The 15,955-nt window shown below is 39.1% G+C and overlaps 1 pseudogene; it reads left to right on the top strand.

Annotated features, from left to right (window-relative positions):
- Positions 1-3,577: 3,577 nt before the first annotated feature.
- LOC129493028 (arginine-fifty homeobox-like) lies at positions 3,578-4,528 on the top strand (annotated as a pseudogene).
- The last annotated feature ends 11,427 nt before the right edge of the window (positions 4,529-15,955 follow it).

The following is a 15,955-nucleotide window of genomic DNA, read 5'->3' on the forward strand; positions in this document are numbered from 1 at the left end:
CAAAATTGTGTAAGTCATGGATCTGACTTGATTGTCTCCCAGGGGAGATGCCGTCCACACCACAAATTATAACACATGGTAGATATGCCACAGAAGAGTGACAAAAATTTGACTCCTCATTCCAAAGTCAAAAGATGACAAGACCTCATTTGGGGGCAGGAATCAAGAAAAAATTCTGGGAAGATCTTTCATTTGAGATGTTCAGGCCATGATATAGACATTTTAGCATAAGGAATAAGTCATAGGTAGCATGAAGTAGGGAATTAGGGAATGCCCAGGCAATGCTGAGGAGGACCTTTTGGTTTGCCCAGAGAATTGTGCTCCTAGAAGGCAGAGATCAAGAGAGAAAAGTAAGTTGTAATCACTTTTGAAGGACTTTGGATTCCATGGGATTTGAATTTGGACAAAATAGTATAGGGAGTTGTTGAAAGTTTTTGAGAAAAGCCTATCAGAGTGAGAAAAATTATTCCAGAAACAATATCCATTCTCTAGCACAGTTGAGAGAGCTCAGAGGTGGGGAAAGTCAGAAGCCGTTATCACAGTAACTCTAGTTGAAAGATAATGAGAGTCTAAGTTGGGCTGGTGGCAGTGGAAAATGAAAAAAACCACAAAGGTTTTTTTTATACGAGGAGAATCTATAGGATTTGACCACTCGTTGTGGAATAAGAAAGATTGAGGAATTTTAAAAAGTGGATGTCAAACTTGAGTGGATAAAAATGGTGGTACCAACAATAGTGACATGAAAAATGAGAAAGTGGGGCTCTTTTGGTGGGTTTGGTTAGGTATCTTTGGAATTTGGGTGCTCCAATAACATCTAAAACCTTATAAAAACTTAGAAAGAGTAGTTGAGGGGAGATATACTGAGAGGTTTGAGAATCTGTAGAAGCAGGACAGAGTGTGAGTCCCCTCCAGAAAGAATTTTGGGTTCTATTTAAGAAATATTGAATGAGTTCCTAACAGTGCCAGGGACTGTGCCGGGCATAGTAAGGAAAACCAATATACAAAACAGATCCCTTAAAAAGTTCAGAATCTAGTAAGTTTCTCATTCTGATTCTATCACTTATTTGCTGTATAACCTAGGGAAATTAACATTTCGGGATTGTTCATTTTGCTTCTATTCTGGGAATATTGCCGTGTACATGCTTAACCACTTAGGTGGTGGTGATAGATTTGCCAGGTGTAAAATTTTTTAGCATCGTGGGGGAGCTCATGGGAAATGTTATTATGAACAGTCATAAGGGCTAGTGGAGGCAAGGAATTAGGTGATAGCCAAAATCCCAGTCAGAGTGGAGGAGCACAACACATGGGAAACATTTAGAGAAGTCTCTGGGGTTAGAACCGAAGCCAAAGCCTTCCACTAGTGCGTCACTTTCCGACAGTGCAAGCCAGCAGTGGCCTTGAAGAACTCCCATGCTGAGCTTAAGCACTGAATCCAGAAGCCAGAGGAATAACATAGACATTTCTAAAAAGGAACCCTGTGTAGTAGAGGACAGTAGAGAAGTGTGAAAATTGCAGGTATCTTCACACTGTGCTGGTGTTTAGTCATTCAATTGATACTTACTGAGTACTTACTGTGTGCTCAGGGCTACTTTCTGAATGTACAATAGTGAGCAAAGCAGACATATTCCTGCCTCAGTTTATTTGCATTGTGATAAAGGAACACCTGAGGCTAATTTTTTGAAGAAGGATGATGCCAGCATCTGCTTCCTGTAAGGACCTCAGACTGCTTCTACTCATGGCGGAAGGCAAAGGGGAGCCCATGCGTCGTATTATGAGAGAGGGAGAAAGAGGGAGGAGAGAAGGTGTCAGCCTCTTTTTTAACAATCAAATCTCCTGGTAACTAATAGACTGAGAACACACTCAATACCATGAGGACAGCACATGACCCAAAGATCAGCCTCCATGACCCAAACATCTCCCACTAGGGCTCACCTTCAACATTGGGACTCAAAATTTCAACATGAGATTTGGAGGCAACAAATATTCAAACTATATTAGTCCCTGATATCATGAAGTTTGTAGGCTAGTGAGGAAGACAGCTATTAATCAAATTTTTACTTGACTGTAATAGTTGCTATAAAAAAGAAGGATACAGTTCAGCAAGAACCTCTAAAAGGAGGGCTTTCATTTAGATTGAAGTACCCAAAGAGCTGTTCCAAGTGAATTATGTTTGAGCAAACAGGGGATGGAGGTGGCCTTCAACAAAGTCCTTTACTGAAGTGAGAGATGAGGGGTGGACCGCCAGACAGATCTATTCCTATTCCTGGTCACTAGAGCATCCAATTGTAGAATCCTGAAGGAATAAAATATCAAAAGGTCCAAAAACACCAAAGGTGAACCCAGTGACCCAAATACAGAGAGAACAGGAAATTATTCGAAGTCTAGTCATGCTTATTACAGAGGCTCTAGTGCATAGTGTTAAAAACCCGAGTCTGGTATCAAACCAAAACTGAAGTCTGGCATTAAACCCCACGTGACTTGGACAAATTAGTAACTATCTGTAAGCCTCAGTTTCCCCTCTGTAAGGTAGAAATAATAAGACTCACATACCCCTGTGACTGTTAAGAGAATTAAATAAAATAATTCATCAAACTTATAGCACAATTTCTTACACTATCCATTAATAAATGTTAGGTGTTATCATCATCTTGGATAAGGATTTTTTACTGAGGTGTACAGTGATCCAGATATCATAAAATTCACTCTTTTAAAATGTGCAGTTTGGTGCGTTCAGTACATTCACAAAGTTGTACAACCATCACTATCTAATTCCAGAACATTTTTATCAGCTCAAAAATAAGCCTCATATCCATTAGTCACTCCCCTTCCCCTTCCCCTTCAGCCCCTGGCAACCACTAACTTACTTTCTGTCTCTATGGATTTGTCTATTTCGGACATGTCATATAAGTGGAGTCATATAATATATGGCCTTTTGTGTCTACTGAGCATAATGTTTTCAAGGTTCATTCCTGTTGTATCACGTATTCATACTTCTTTCCTTTTTATGGCTGAATGACATTCCATTGTATAATGTATACATTATTAGTATACAAGTTTTTCTGTAAACATATATTTTCAATTCTCTTGGGTATATATCCAGAAGCAGAATTGCAGGATCGAATGGTAACTCTGTTTAACTTTAGGCGGAACTGCCAAACTGTTTCCCAAAGCCATTGCGTCATTTTACATTCCCACAAGCAAAGCATGAGTATCCCAGTTTTTCCACATCCTCACCAACACTTGTTATTGTCTGTCTTTTTTATTTTAGCCATCCTGGCGAGTGTGAAGTGGTATCTTGTTGTGGTTTTGATTTGCATTTCCCTAGTTACTAATGATATTTATTGAGCATCTTTTTCATGTGCTTATTGGCCATTTATCTATCTTCTTAGAAGAAATGTCTATTCACACCTTTGCCCATTGTTTAATTGGGTTATTTGTTCTTTTATTGTTGAGTTGGATACAGAAGTTATTTAAAAATTTTTGGACACACTAAGGAAACTGTATTTCCAGAGAGAGACACACCATGCAGGACTGAAAATGGTTAGTCTAAGAGGATTCATGACAGATTTCAGAAACCATGATGAACAGAATGGCCCCAGAGAATTTCCAGCCAGACCCTTTCATCAACAGTAATGATTCCAACATGAAGGTGATACCACCACAGGATCCAGCTAGTCCCGGTTTCAGTCTGTCATCCAAGCTGGAGTGCAGTAGCATGGTATCCGCTCACTGCAGCCTCAACCTCCCAGGTTCAAGTGATCTTCCCACCTCAGCCTCCTGAGCATCTGGGACTACAACAATATGGAGAAGGCATCAAGAATGTACTTCATTCACCCACCAACAGTATGAAGAGCTAGAAGCTCTGTTTAGCCAGACCACGTTCCCAGATAGAAATCTTCAGGAGAAACTAGTTTTGAAACTCAACCTACTGGAGTCAACAGTAAAGGCTTGGTTCAGAAACTGGCAATTCAGATTGAAGCAGCAGCAGCAGCAGCAGCAATCAGCAAAGCAAGCAAACCAGATCCTTCCATCCAAGAAGAATGTGCCCACCTCCCCTAGAACATCCCCAAATCCTTATGCTTTTTCTCCTGTGGTTTCAGATTTCTACAGCTCCCTTCCTCCTCAGCCCTTAGACCCTTCTAATTGGGCCTGGAACTCCACCTTCACTGATAGTCCCATAAGTAACTTCCAAATGCAAAATACTCAATGAAAGAGGCTGGTGGCCTCAGTTCCTGCGTTGTACTCTGATGCCTATGACATATCCCAAATCATAGAAATGTACAATCTTCCTAATGAGAATGAAATATCCAGCTCTTCTTTCCACTGTCTGTATCAGTATCTCTCACCCACAAGGTACCAGGTAGGAGGACAGGGTTCCTCTCTGAGCACCTTTGCTGGTCCAGCTGTAAGCCTATCTCCCACACAAACCTGGCCCAGTATGACAAGCCAAAGCTTTGAAGCCTACAGTCTAACAGACAGCCTGGAATTCCAGAAGACCTCCAATATGGTAGACTTTGGATTTCTCTGACCAGAGTACTAATAAATATGGACCATTTAGAAAAGAGGTCTTCTTGCCTCTTGTACATGACTTTTTTTTCCTTTGTCTCATTTTAACGCAAACATCTGGGGCTGTGTCTCTGATTTCCATGGAAATGTTGCAAAAAGAGTTTTCCAAGTAGAGCTAGGCACTATGCAATCAGCCCCGCAATTCTTCCTGAGAAGGCTTTCTAGTCCCTTACATGGCCAATGAGACTCCAAAATTCCCTTCCCAAAACTATCCTGGATTTTCTAAAAGTAGGACAGTGGTTTTGGGAGTTATCCACTTTATTTTTTAAAAACTTGGTCTCTCTCTGTCACCCAGGCTGGAATGCAGTGGTACAATCATGGCTGACCAAAGCCTTGACCTCCTGGGCTCAGGTGATTCTCCCACCTCAGCCTCCTGAGTAGCTGGGACTACAGGTGCCCACCACCACATTCGGCTAATTTTTTGTTTGTTTTTTTTGTTTTTGTTTTTTGAGACAGAGTCTCACACTGTCACCCAGGCTGGAGTGCAGTGGTGGGATCTCAGCTCACTGCAACCTCCACCTCCCGAGGTTCAGGCGATTCTCCTGCCTCAGCCCCCGAGCGGCTGGGATTACAGGTGCATGCCACCATGCGTGGCTAATTTTTGTGTTTTTGGTGGAGACAGGGATTCACCGTGTTGCCCAGGCTGGTGTCGAACTCCTGACCTCCAGTGATCCACCTGCCTTGACCTCCCAGGGTGTGGGATTGCAGGCGTGAGCCACCCAGCGCAGCCAATTTTTGTATTTTTTGTAGAGGCAAAGTTTTGCCATGTTGCCCAGGCTGGTCTCGAACTCCTGGACTTAACATCATCCACCTGCCTCAGCCTCCCAAAGTGCTAGGAATACAGGAGTGAACCATCACACCCAGCTGGGTTATCCAGTTTAAAAGAATTTTTTTTTCGAGGGAATCAGAGAAGCCATCATTCACTTTTCTCTCTGTATCATTCCGATTTTAGTATATGTGTTGCGGAAGTGAGTATACACTATCATCCACTTTTAATGAGAGAAAGTTATAAACTTACATTTTGCTTGCAATTTTTAGGTTTCTTATTTTTTTTTTTTTTTTTTTTTTTTTTGAGACAGCACTCTGCCTCCAGGCTGGAGTGTGCAGTGGCACCATCTTGGCTCACTGCAGCCTCTGCCTCCTGGGCTCTAACAATCCTCCCACCTCAGCCTTCTGAGTGGCTGGGACTACCGATGAGCGCCACCATGCCTGGCTAATTTTTGTATTTTTAGTGGAGAAGGGGTTTTGCCATGTTGCCCAGGCTGAATTTGGGGTTTTTTTAAAGGGGACTTTCAGTCCAAATTTGAGGGGAAATTACTATCACCACTAGTTTTAATATAGTATGATGAAAAAAATACGTATCTAGTACAATGGTCCAGACATAATAAGAGATGTAAAAACTAGCACAGGAAGAAATAAAAACAGATTTTTGAAGGTGAGATGATAAACTCGCAAAATTAACAAAATAAATAGTCAAACTTTTAGAATGACATTTTAGCACGTTTTCCAGCCACGTGATCAATCTACAAAATTAATATCATTTCTGAACACCAGTAATAAGGAAACATAAGGTAAGTACCTCTCAATAAAAAATAGAGAAGTACCTAGGAATTCACAAAGAAAATTAATACCTCTGTGGAGAAAACTTCAAAACTTAAAAAAAGACATAGAAAATGTTTTGAATATGCCGGGCGCAGTGGCTCACACCTGTGGTCCTGGCACTTTGGGAGGCCAAGGCAGATGGATCATGGGGTCAGGAGATCAAGACCATCCTGGCCAGAATGGTGAAGCCCCATCTCTACTAAAAATACCAAATAAATTGGCTGGGAGTGGTGGCGCATGCCTTTGGTCCCAGCTACTCGGGAGGCTGAGGCAGGAGAATCGCAAGGATTGAAATTATGCAGTGTGTTCTCCAAACACGATGGAATGAAATTAGATATCAACGGTGGAAGAAAATGTGGGAAATTCACACATATGTGGATATTAAACAACACATTCCTAAATAACCAGTGGTTAAAGAGGAAATCACAGTCTGAGCAACATGGCAAAACCCTGTCTCTGCAGAAAATGGAAAATTAGCTGGGCATGGCAGCCAGAGCCCATGCTCCCAGCTACTCAAGAGGCTGAGGTGAGAGGATCTATCCCCTGAGCCACAGAGGTCGAGGCTGCAGTGAGCAGTAACTGCGCCACTGCACTCCAGCTTGAGCAACACAGTGATACCATCTCAATCAATCAATCAATAAATAAATAGAAGAACTCATAAGTAAAATTGGAAAACACTTCTAACTGAAAAAAAAAAAAAGCATAACAAACCAAAACATGGGATGAAGCTAAATCAATGCTTAGAAGGAAATTTATAGCTTCAAATACTTACATATATTTTTTAAAAAGGTCTCAGATCAATAAGTTTTATACAGGAAGGAAGCTGGCATAGTTTTATTAATATTTGTCAAATTAAACTTTAAGGCAAAGCTTTTTCATTGAGATAGAGCCTTGCTCTGTCACCCAAGGCTGAAGTGCAGTAGTGCAATGTCAGCTCACTGCAACCTTCGCCTCCAGGGTTCAAATGATTCTCCTGCCTTAGCCTCCCAGGTGGCTGGGACTACAGGTGTGAGCCACCACGCCTGGCTAGTTTTTGTATTTTTAGTAGAGATGGATTTTGCCATGTTGCTCAGGCTGGCCTCAAACTCCTGAGCTCAAGTGATCCTCCCACCTCAGCCTCCCAAAGGGCCGAGATTGCAGGTGTGAGCCACCTCGCCTGGCCAAAACAGTTTTTTAGAAATAAAGTATATTAGGCGACAACAAAAGGAACAATTAACCTGAAATATATGATAACTCCGAACTTGTATATACTTAACAACATATACCCAAAATATATGAAGCAAATTTTAACAAAAATTGAAGTTCTTAAGAAAACTTCACCAATACATAGTCATAATGTGATATATTCATACAACACACTCAATAATTGATAATAACAGTCCAAAGAAAGCAGAAAGAAGGAAAGCCTAGGCAGAAATAAATGAAATAGAGAATAGAAAAGCAACAGAGAAAGAAATTATGAAATCAAAAGCTCGTTCTTTGAAAAGATCAACAAAATGGCAAACATTTAGCTAGATTGTCCACCACCCCCAAAAGACTCAAATTACTAGAATCAGAAACAAAAGTCAAGATTTTATTACCAATCTTATAGAAATAAAAATTATTAGAAAGAAACAATATGAAGAATTGAATGCCAACAAGTTAGATAACTTAAATGAAATGGACAAATTCCTAGGAAGACACAGAATACCAAATCCGACTCCACAAGAAATAGATGTTGTGAATAGAGCTTGCTATGGTATGAAAGTGTCCCCCACAGCTCATGCGTTGGAAACTTAATCCCCAAAGCAACAGCGCTGAGAGGTGGGATCTTTAAGAGGTTCTAGGCAGAGCCCCCATGAATGGATTAATGCCATTATTGTGGGAGTGGGTTAGTTATCTAGGAAGTGGGTTCCTGATAAAAGGATGAGTTCAGTCCTCTTCTTCTCCAAATATTTATCCCCATCCCCACCCGTCCCTCTCTGTCTCTCTCTTTCTTTCTCAATCTCTCTCTCTCTCTTTCTTTCTCTCTCTGTCTCTTTCTATCTCTTCCCTCCTCCTCTCCCTTCCTTCTGCCATGGGAGGATGAAATATTAAGGCCCTGGCCAGATGTGGCCCCTCCATCTTCCATCCGAGGCTGGAAGACTTCCCAGCCTTCAGAACGGTAAGAAATAAATCTCTCTTCTTCAAAAAAAGAAAGAAAGAAAGAAAGAAATTGTTCACTCCCACTGATCCTAGAAAAAATCAGCTCTCCAAGAAATAGTAGATCATTATTACTTGCTATCTGCCTTAGCAAATAGCAGATGCCTCAGAATTGGGAGGCATGGAGGTTCCTTCATGGCCAGAAAGAGCACTACAGACATGTTCTCCCTACTCTCATCTCCCCTTCTCCAAACCCTGGTCCTCTTCCTTCCTCATGTTGGAAACTCTATCTAGCCCCCTCTTTCTCACCTCTGAGCACTCATGTGTCAGTCTCATGGTGCCATCTTGAGACATTTCCGTATATAGGTAGAGTCCCGAGGAACAGGAAACTAGTGCCAGAGTTGTTCGGCCAACGACCTTTTACAAATACAGGGCCTGGGAGATGGCAAAAATAAGTACAAACACCTTCCCTTCTCTGATCTCTTATACTCAACTCTGAACCTTGTCATTACTGAGGCTGGCAGAGAGGCACCATGAGGGGGGAAATCCCAGAACTAGTGGCGGAAAGGGAGTTCTTAGCCTGTCAGAAACTCCGTGGCCTTTAAGCAAGTTACTTTCCTTCCCCACATTCAGTTTTCTCCCCTGGCAAAGTAAGGGTAATAACACATGTTGCCTGTCTTGCAAGATTTTTGTGAAGATAAAATGTGCTAAGGTATGTAAAAGGGCCTTGTAAAATGCTATATAAACGAAAGTACTATTACCCAGGAGTAAGAACTCAACTTGTGTATAGCATCACAGTTGTAGTTGAATAAGCTCCAGGATATTAAATATCTTTATACATCACTGCTAGGTAACTTGTGCAATATATAGTTTATATCTGGAGTGTAATTTTTCACTTGGGGTATTATTTTACTGTCTAAGTCCTAGTTATTTACAAAGGCTTTATTTGAAAATGAGCTAACACGTTCAAATTCCCCACATTCAATTTATTCACACGCAGACATGTTAAATAAGAACTTCTTATTTTTCTGCTCAGATATTTCATCAAACTAAAATAAATGTTTAATATTATATATTTTAAGTATTCCAATATCTGGACTAAAATTGTTGTATAATTTATTCTGAGCACTTATATAGTGCCAAGTAGTATGTTAAACATTATGTCATATAATCCTTACTGCATCCAGATGAGAGTGTAATCATTATTCCCACCATTTCTGAGAGGGGAAAACTGAGACTAAACAAAATCACATCACCACCTGGTAAGAGACTAAGCTAGGATTGGAAATATAGTCTGCTTGACCTCAGATCTCACCCTCTTAAACTCCATGTCTGTAATACGCCAAGGAGAAAAACAACACTGAAGAACTGGAGGGTGATTCTTCTGTGTGCATTTGGACCATTTATTTCCACATTTCATTATAGGATTACCTTGGTCAGAACCCACAAAAGAAAACAAACCAAAACAATTGGAGAAGACAATTAATATATGAACAGGGTTGGTTCCCATTTGAGATTTAATTAAGAAATACAAAGAATTTACTGAGAGTAAGAATTGTTAAACAAAGATATAAATTATTAAAGGAAGTTACAATATCGACTTTTCTGAAGGGTGCTAAGCAGAGTAAATCTCATCTTTTATAGCCTCTGCTAAATTCAATTAGGAAACTAGAGTCAAAGAAGTGAGTAACAAGTTAAATTATAGCCAACATTAGAATAGTATAGCATATGCATGTTTATAAATAAAAAAAATACTAAGGAGAAAAAGGGGAAAAACTAAAAATCCTGTAAGTGCCAATAATGTTACTAAGAAAAAAAGAACAAAAAAAATTGTAAAAGTTACTAAAATTAAAAATAACTGAGGTTACCCAACATTTTTTATACCTCTAGATACAGCATACAAATGAATCAATGAATTTTTAAAACCACACCACACACACACACACACACACACACAGACACACACACATGCATATACCAACTTTTAATCAGGTTATATAAAAAGCAGCATGGTTATTTGTTTTGTATAATGATATGCATTAATGTTAATAAAGGAATTAAATATGTACCTTATATGATAAATATGCGTATATATAATATTAAATAGTTTTCAGCAGTAAGGATGGATATTTGTTGTACAAACAATAAAATCAATTCAAACTAAGTTCTATAAATATACTTAGTGTTACACTCACCCTACACACACTACACTAACTCCTGCATATTGGACCTCTTACATCTTTTATAGTCTTGATTTTGTTCTTTTTATTTTATCTTATCATCTTGCCAATTAAAAACTTGCTGTTTTTAAATTATCCACTTGGGTGCGTGTACACCATGGAATACCATGCAGCCATAAAAAGGAACAAGAATGTTCTTTCCAGGGATGTGGATGGAGCTGGAAGCCATTATCCTCAGCAAATGAACGCATTAACAGAAAACCAAACACCGCATGTTCTCACTGTCAGTGGGAGCTGACCGAGAGCACATGGACACACTGGGGGAAACAACACACACTGGAGCCTGTTGGGGGTGGGGAGGGAGAGCATCAGAAAGAATAGCTAATGGATGCTGAAGTTAATACCTAGGTGATGGGAGGTTCTGTGTAGCAAACCACCACGGCACATCTTTACCTATGTAACAAAACCGCACATATTGCACATGTACCCTGGAACTTAAAATTTGAAGGCAGGAAAAAAAGGAAACAGCACATTGAAAAATCTTTAAAACATTAAAAAAATAAGTTATCCACTTGGTTCAGCCTTTAAAAGAGAGGAAATGAACTTACTTTTATAAAGTAAAAGTTAAAATATTTATTGCTTCCAAATCACCAGTTTAAAATAAAAACAGGCAGTGGGGATTTTTTTAATTCAATGCTTTGTTCTATTTATTTTACCTGTTTCATGTTCAATGCTGGATGCAACATAGATTCTAATATTCCAAGTTACAAGTGAACAATGAGTGTAGAACTGAACCTCTAATGAGCTACCTAATTCTCTTCCCAGAAGGTTAGACTACCGGTTTGCCCAGCAAGCCATAAAGAAGATTTTTCCAAAATCTTTCCAATTCAATACTTTCTTTGCATCAACTGTAGTTTCTTATTTCCATTCCAGTTGGAGAATTAAGTTTGAAAGACTGTCCAGAGTATTCTTTCTCAAAGTGTGATATGCTATGTTGTTTGATGAATGTCAGGAGCATATTAAACATAATCACACAGTAATGCATTTACTGTGGAAGCAGTTGAATCATTCAAATAGTTCCAACAAACCAACTGCCTCTGTGAATAAGAACTGATTCTATCAGCACTTCAAACAGGCCTAGACCTACTTGGCATACGAAAATGCAGGTAACTCATGACTAATTATCAATAGGTAGGAAACATTTTCACAGATGGTTTTCACTGTACTAAAACATGCACTTTGGGACACACACACACACACACACACACACCCTTAAGGATTTGAATCAGGGATAAATCCATTCTAAAATTTTCCAGTTTATTGACCCTTTCCAGTTTATTGACCAGATATATTTAGGTGTAGAAAGAAAAGTTTAATGCTAAATTTTGCATGTACATAGCCTTCCCAAATACATTTTAGTAAAATAAAATTGACACTAATGAAAGCACCGATTTCAAACGTAGTAATTGGAGATAGAAAAAAATAAGACATAAATTATCTTAAGAAAATAGTTAAGTTACCTATGTTTTCTCCACAATTTGGTTTACTCTTCATTTGGGGAGGTGGGAGAGTGTGCTACAACAAAAGTATTCATTAAGCACATGTTCCCACATGAACTCCTAAAACAAGAATTTAAGTGCCTTTCAGTGGGAAAATGTTATCCTCATTGTTCATTACCCTCCAAGACATACCTCATAGGTATTATAGTTCCTGGTTTCCAATTTGCTTGTTTCAGAAAAATGATGCCAGAATTCAGAAAATCATTTGGGGCCACTCAAAACATTTATAAAAACGGCTTCCCTTCATGCTAAAAACTCTTAATAAATTAGGTATTGATGGGACGTATCTCAAAATAATAAGAGCTATTTATGACAAGCCCACAGCCAACATCATACTGAATGGGCAAAAACTAGAAGCATTCCCTTTGAAAACTGGCACAAGACAGGGATGCCCTCTCTCACCACTCCTATTCAACATAGCATTGGAAGTTCTGGCCAGGGCAATCAGGCAGGAGAAGGAAATAAAGGGCATTCAGTTAGGAAACGGGGAAGTCAAATTGTCCTTGTTTGCAGACGACATGATTGTATATCTGGAAAAACCCATCGTCTCAGCCCAAAATCTCCTTAAGCTGATAAGCAACTTCAGCAAAGTCTCACGATACAAAAGCAATGTGGAAAAATCCAAGCATTCTTATACACCAATAACAGACAGAGAGCCAAATCATGAGTGAACTCCCATTCACAATTGCTTCAAAAAGAATAAAATACCTAGGAATCCAACTTACAAGGGATGTGAAGGACCTCTTCAAGGAGAACTACAAACGACTTCTCAACGAAACAAAAGAGAACCCAAACAAACGGTAGAACATTCCATGCTCATGGATAGGAAGAATCAATATCGTGAAAATGGCCATACTGCCCAAGGTAATTTACAGATTCAATGCTATCCCCATCAAGCTACCAATGACTTTCTTCACAGATTTGGAAAAAACTACTTTAAAGTTCATATGGAACCAAAAAAGAGCCCGCATTGCCAAGTCAATCCTAAGCCAAAAGAACAAAGCTGGAGGCATCATGCTACCTGACTTCAAACTACACCACATGGCTACAGTAACCAAAACAGAATGGTACTGGTACCAAAACAGAGATATAGACCAATGGAACAGAACAGAGCCCTCAGAAATAACACCACACATCTACAACTATCTGATCTTTGACAACCCTGACAAAAACAAGAAATGGGGAAAGGCTTCCCTATTTAACAAATGGTGCTGGGAAAACTGGCTAGCCATATGTAGAAAGCTGAAACTGGATCCCTTCCTTACACCTTATACAAAAATTAATTCAAGATGGATTAAAGACTTACATGTTAGACCTAAAACCATAAAAACCCTAGAAGAAAACCTAGGCAATACCATTCAGGACATAGGCATGGGCAAGGACTTCATGTCTAAAACACCAAAAGCAATGGCAACAAAAGCCAAAATTGACAAATGGCATCTAATTAAACTAAAGAGCTTCTGCACAGCAAAAGAAACTACCATTAGAGTGAACAGGCAAGCTACAGAATGGGAGAAAATTTTTGCAATCTACTCATCTGACAAAGGGCTAATATCCAGAATCTACAAAGAACTCAAACAAATTTACAAGAAAAAAACAAACAACCCCATCAACAAGTGGGCAAAGGATATGAACAGACACTTCTCAAAAGAAGACATTTATGCAGCCAACAGACACATGAGAAAATGCTCATCATCACTGGCCATCAGAGAAATGCAAATCAAAACCACAGTGAGATATCATCTCACACCAGTTAGAATGGCGGTCATTAAAAAGTCAGGAAACAACAGGTGCTGGAGAGGATGTGGAGAAATAGGAACACTTTTACACTGTTGGTGGGACCGTAAACTAGTTCAACCATTGTGGAAGTCAGTGTGGCGATTCCTCAGGGATCTAGAACTAGAAATACCATTTGACCCAGCCATCCCATTACTGGGTATATACCCAAAGGACTATAAATCATGCTGCTATAAAGACACATGCACACGTATGTTTATTGCAGCACTACTCACAATAGCAAAGACTTAGAACCAACCCAAATGTCCAACAATGACAGACTGGATTAAGAAAATGTGGCACATATACACCATGGAATACTATGCAGCCATAAAAAATGATGAGTTCATGTCCTTTGTAGGGACATGGGTGAAGCTGGAAACCATCATTCTCAGCAAACTATCGCAAGGACAAAAAAACAAACACTACATATTCTCACTCATAGGTGGGAATTGAACAATGAGAACACTTGGACACAGGAAGGGGAACATCACACACTGGGGCCTGTTGTGGGGTCGGGGGCTGAGGGAGGGATAGCATTAGGAGATACACCTAATGTGAATGATGAGTTAATGGGTGCAGCAAAACAACATGGCACATGTATACATATGTAACAAACCTGCACGTTGTGCAAGTGTACCCTAGAACTTAAAGTATAATATATATATATATAAAATAAAAATAATAAAATAATAAAATTTAAAAAATAAATAAAAAGGGCTTATAGTTAACAAAACAAACTGTCATCACAAACTTTAATCAGAATAAATGAAACGACAAATGTCTTTAAACAAACTGGAAGACAGATAGACTTAGAAAACTTGGCTTTGCTGCTTAATAACTTTGCTTTGATGCTTCATGAGGGAATGGGAAGAGAATTGGGCTAGAAATCAGATGACCTAGATTCTTGTCCTGGCTTCACTATCTGTCAGCTCAGTAGACTTGAGAAATCATTTATTCTTTCCAAGCCTCTCTTTCTTCATCTGTTAAAAGAGAAAATAATAGAGACAATGGTACCTATTCTGCTTTCTTCCCAATGAATGACACTTCAGAACCAGTAAACACTCCCAAATCCTAAATCTCTTCTCCTAGTGCCCTTTACCATTGGCTCTAAATAAAGCCTGGATCTCAGGTGAGAACACTTCACTCAGAGTAGTGCTCCTCCAATCTTATTTTTAAAAAAAAAATCCTGAGGCTGGTGGTGTTTGGCTCATTAATTCTCTACTTCTGTCTTTGCCATTCTCCTCACCCTCCCTTGGCATTCTTCCTCCATCACCAAATCCTTGGCTCTGGTTCACCATCTGGCTCTGCAATGAAAGTCTTCCTGTCATCCTGATGACTTTAGCTGTAATGTTCAAGAATTCGTTCGACATGTTGAATCAGGGCTGCTCTGTCTATAGAGTAGCCATTGTTTTATTCCTTTATTTTCTTAATAAACTTACTTTCACTTTGAAAAAAAAATATTGAATCAGGAACAAGAAAAGGGTGCCCACTCTCACCACTTCCATTCAACATAGTACTAGGCAGAGTAGTGTAGTCCTAGCCAGAGCAATTAGGCAAGAAAAAGAAAGAAAAGGCATCCAAAATTGGAAAGGAAAAAGTTAAGTTGTCTCTGCTTACAGATGACATAATGTAATATATGGAAAACCCCAAAGACTCCATAAAAACGGTTAGAACTAATAAATAACTTCGATACAGTTACAGGACATGAAATCCACATTCAAAAATCAGTAGCCTTTCTATATACTAGCAATGAACCCTCCAAAAAAGAAATCAAGAAAACAATCCCATTTACAATAGCATCCCCAAAATAAAATAGGAATAAATTTAACCAGGGAGGTGAAAGACCTATGCATTGAAAACTATAAAACTTTGATGAAAGAAATTGAAGAAGACACCTCAGTGAACAGATATCCCATGTTCATAGACTGAAAGAGTTAATATTGTTAAAATGTCCATACCACCCAAAGCAATCTACAAATTTAATGCAATCCCTATCAAAATTCCAATGGCATTTTTCACAGAAATAGCAGAAATAATCCTAAAATTCATATGGAATCACAAATTTATTTTAACAGTCTAGAAATCTGCCCAGGTCACGTTTCTTAAGTATCCCCATGGTATTTCCAATTCTACATGTTTGAAATTTAA

This window comes from Symphalangus syndactylus, chromosome 11 (genome assembly GCF_028878055.3).
Source record: "Symphalangus syndactylus isolate Jambi chromosome 11, NHGRI_mSymSyn1-v2.1_pri, whole genome shotgun sequence".
NCBI classification, from domain to species: domain Eukaryota; kingdom Metazoa; phylum Chordata; class Mammalia; order Primates; family Hylobatidae; genus Symphalangus; species Symphalangus syndactylus.